Consider the following 5,047-nt stretch of genomic DNA (forward strand, 5'->3'; position numbering starts at 1 on the left):
AGAGAAAAGCGGCCAATGTGACGATCTGGCTTTAAGTCGATTCGATAACAAATGACTTAAATGGACGGATTCCTCAGGTTTCTACTACATATGGACACTTCTCACATTTTCCCGTGCAACGCGGCTGCTAGTCCTCCTTTCATGCAAAATCTTAAGGTCCTGGGTCATGTCCAAGAAACAAAAGCCGGCTAATATGTGAATAATCGACAACTAAATTTTCAATTGTACTACTTCTTACTGGCTATTAATTCAACATAGAAGCTTCTTCTGTGTTCTACTATGGTGCTTTTAGTGTTTCCGCATACCGCAGCACGCGAAATAGCTTTGTAGACGATAAATGTAACCGTTTCAGAGAGGAGCGGCCAATGTGACGATCTGGCTGTAAATCGATTCGATAACAAATGACGAAAATGGACGGATTTCTCAGGTTTCTACTACATATAGACACTTCTCACATTCTCCCGTGCAACGCGGCTGCTAGTCCTCCTTTCATGCAAAATCTTAAGGTCCTTGGTCATGTCCAAGCCACCAAAGCCGGCTAAAAAGTGAATAATCGACAACTAAATCTTGAATTGTACTACTTCTTACTGGCTATTACCTTAACTTAGAAGCTTCTTCTGTGTTCTACTATGGTGCTTTTAGTGTTTCCGCATACCGCAGCACGCGACATAGCTTTGCAGACGATAAATGTAACCGTCTCAGAGAGAAAAGCGGCCAATGTGACGATCTGGCTTTAAGTCGATTCGATAACAAATGACGAAAACGGACGGATTTCTCAGGTTTTTACTACATATGAATACTTTTCACATTCCCCCGTGCAACGCGGCTGCTAGTCCTCCTTTCATGCAAAATCTTAAGGTCCTGGGTCATGTCCAAGCCACAAAAGCCGGCTAAAATGTGAATAATCGACAACTAAATTTTCAATTGTATTACTTCTTACTGGCTATTAATTCAACATAGAAGCTTCTTCTGTGTTCTACTATGGTGCTTTTAGTGTTTCCGCATACCGCAGCACGCGACATAGCTTTGTAGACGATAGATGTAACCGTTTCAGAGAGAAGAGCGGCCAATGTGACGATCTGGCTGTAAGTCGATTCGATAACAAATGACGAAAATGGACGGATTTTTCAGGTTTTTACTCCATATGAACACTTTTCACATTCTCCCGTGCAACGCGGCTGACAGTCCTCCTTTCATGCAAAATCTTAAGGTTCCACCTCATGTCCAAGCCACCAAAGCCGGCTAAAAAGTGAATAATCGACAACTAAAACTTCAATTGTACTACTTCTTAATCTCTATTACTTCAACATAGAAGCTTCTTCTGTGTTCCACTATGGTGCTTTTAGTGTTTCCGCATACCGCAACACGCGACTTTGCTTTGTAGACGATAAATGTAACCGTTTCAGAGAGAAGAGCGGCCAATGTGACGATCTGGCTTTAAGTCGATTCGATAACAAATGACGAAAACGGACGGATTTATCAGATTTTTACTATATATGAACACTTTTCACATTCTCCCGTGCAACGCGGCTGCCAGTCCTCCTTACATGCAAAATATTAAGGTCCTAGGTCATGTCCAAGCCACCAAAGCCGACTATAAAGTGAATAATCGACAACTAAAACTTCAATTGTACTACTTCTTGCTGGCTATTACTTCAACTTAGATGCTCCTTCTGTGTTCTACTATGGTGCTTTTAGTGTCTCCGCATACCGCAGCACGCGACATAGCTTTGATGACGATAAATGTAACCGTCTCAGAGAGAAAAGCGGCCAATGTGACGATCTGGCTTTAAGTCGATTCGATAACAAATGACGAAAATGGACGGATGTCTCAGGTTTTTACTACATATGAACACTTTTCACATTCTCCCGTGCAACGCGGCTGCTAGTCCTCCTTTCATGCAAAATCGTAAGGTGCTAGGTCATGTCCAAGCCACCAAAGCCGGCTAAAAAGTGAATAATCGACAACTAAATCTTGAATTGTACTACTTCTTACTGGCTATTACTTCAACTTAGAAGCTTCTTCTGTGTTCTACAATGGTGCTTTTAGTGTTTCCGCATACCGCAGCACGCGACATAGCTTTGTAGACGATAAATGTAACCGTTTCAGAGACAAGAGTGGCCAATGTGACGATCTGGCTGTAAGTCGATTCGATAACAAATGACGAAAATGGACGGATATCTCAGGTTTCTACTACATATGAACACTTTTCACATTCTCCCGTGCAACGCGGCTGCTAGTCCTCCTTTCTTACAAAATCTTAAGGTTCCACCTCATGTCCACGCCACCAAAGCCGGCTAAAAAGTGAATAATCGATAACTAAAACTTGAATTATACTACTTCTTACTGGCTATTACTTCAACTTAGAAGCTCCTTCTGTGTTCTACTATGGTGCTTTTAGTGTCTCCGCATACCGCACCACGCGACATAGCTTTGCAGACGATAAATGTAACCGTCTCAGAGAGAAAAGCGGCCAATGTGACGATCTGGCTTTAAGTCGATTCGATAACAAATGACGAAAACGAACGGATTTCTCAGGTTTTTACTCCATATGAACACTTTTCACATTCTCCTGTGCAACGCGGCTGCTAGTCCTCCTTTCATGCAAAATCTTAAGTTTCCACCTCATGTCCAAGCAACCAAAGCCGGCTAAAAAGTGAATAATCGATAACTAAAACTTGAATTGTACTACTTCATACTGGCTGTTACTTCAACTTAGAAGCTCCTTCTGTGTTCTACTATGGTGCTTTTAGTGTCTCCGCATACCGCAGCACGCGACATAGCTTTGCAGACGATAAATGTAACCGTCTCAGAGAGAAAAGCGGCCAATGTGACGATCTGGCTTTAAGTCGATTCGATAACAAATGACGAAAATGGACGGATTTCTCAGGTTTCTACTACATATGGACACTTCTCACATTTTCTCGTGCAACGCGGCTGCTAGTCCTCCTTTCATGCAAAATCTTAAGGTCCTAGGTCATGTCCAAGCCACAAAAGCCGGCTAAAATGTGAATAATCGACAACTAAATTTTCAATTGTACTACTTCTTACTTTCTATTAATTCAACATAGAAACTTCTTCTGTGTTCTACTATGGTGCTTTTAGTGTTTCCGCATACCGCAGCACGCGACATAGCTTTGCAGACGATAAATGTAACCGTCTCAGAGAGAAAAGCGGCCAATGTGACGATCTGGCTTTAAGTCGATTCGATAACAAATGACGAAAACGGACGGATTTCTCAGGTTTTTACTACATATGAACACTTTTCACATTCTCCCGTGCAACGCGGCTGCTAGTCCTCCTTTCATGAAAAATCTTAGGGTCCTGGGTCATGTCCAAGCCACAAAAGCCGGCTAAAATGTGAATAATCGACAACTAAATTTTCAATTGTATTACTTCTTACTGGCTATTAATTCAACATAGAAGCTTCTTCTGTGTTCTACTATGGTGCTTTTAGTGTTTCCGCATACCGCAGCACGCGACATAGCTTTGTAGACGATAAATGTAACCGTTTCAGAGAGAAGAGCGGCCAATGTGACGATCTGGCTGTAAGTCGATTCGATAACAAATGACGAAAATGGACGGATTTTTCAGGTTTTTACTCCATATGAACACTTTTCACATTCTCCCGTGCAACGCGGCTGACAGTCCTCCTTTCATGCAAAATCTTAAGGTTCCACCTCATGTCCAAGCCACCAAAGCCGGCTAAAAAGTGAATAATCGACAACTAAAACTTCAATTGTACTACTTCTTAATCTCTATTACTTCAACATAGAAGCTTCTTCTGTGTTCCACTATGGTGCTTTTAGTGTTACCGCATACCGCAGGACGCGACTTTGCTTTGTAGACGATAAATGTAACCGTTTCAGAGAGAAGAGCGGCCAATGTGACGATCTGGCTGTAAGTCGATTCGATAACAAATGACGAAAACGGACGGATTTCTCAGATTTTTATTATATATGAACACTTTTCACATTCTCCCGTGCAACGCGGCTGCCAGTCCTCCTTACATGCAAAATATTAAGGTCCTAGGTCATGTCCAAGCCACCAAAGCCGACTATAAAGTAAATAATCGACAACTAAAACTTGAATTGTACTACTTCTTGCTGGCTATTACTTCAACTTAGAAGCTTCTTCTGTGTTCTACTATGGTGCTTTTAGTGTTTCCGCATACCGCAGCACGCGACATAGCTTTGTAGACCATAAATGTAACCGTCTCAGAGAGAAAAGCGGCCAATGTGACGATCTGGCTTTAAGTCGATTCGATAACAAATGACGAAAACGAACGGATTTCTCAGGTTTTTACTCCATATGAACACTTTTCACATTCTCCCGTGCAACGCGGCTGCTAGTCCTCCTTTCATGCAAAATCTTAAGGTTCCACCTCATGTCCAAGCAACCAAACCCGGCTAAAAAGTGAATAATCGATAACTAAAACTTGAATTGTACTACTTCATACTGGCTATTACTTCAACTTAGAAGCTCCTTCTGTGTTCTACTATGGTGCTTTTAGTGTCTCCGCATACCGCACCACGCGACATAGCTTTGCAGACGATAAATGTAACCGTCTCAGAGAGAAAAGCGGCCAATGTGACGATCTGGCTTTAAGTCGATTCGATAACAAATGACGAAAACGAACGGATTTCTCAGGTTTTTACTCCATATGAACACTTTTCACATTCTCCCGTGCAACGCGGCTGCTAGTCCTCCTTTCATGCAAAATCTTAAGGTTCCACCTCATGTCCAAGCAACCAAACCCGGCTAAAAAGTGAATAATCGATAACTAAAACTTGAATTGTACTACTTCATACTGGCTATTACTTCAACTTAGAAGCTCCTTCTGTGTTCTACTATGGTGCTTTTAGTGTCTCCGCATACCGCAGCACGCGACATAGCTTTGCAGACGATAAATGTAACCGTCTCAGAGAGAAAAGCGGCCAATGTGACGATCTGGCTTTAAGTCGATTCGATAACAAATGACGAAAATGGACGGATTTCTCAGGTTTCTACTACATATGGACACTTCTCACATTTTCTCGTGCAACG

Source organism: Schistocerca gregaria, unplaced genomic scaffold, assembly GCF_023897955.1.
Source record: "Schistocerca gregaria isolate iqSchGreg1 unplaced genomic scaffold, iqSchGreg1.2 ptg000422l, whole genome shotgun sequence".
Classification (NCBI taxonomy): domain Eukaryota; kingdom Metazoa; phylum Arthropoda; class Insecta; order Orthoptera; family Acrididae; genus Schistocerca; species Schistocerca gregaria.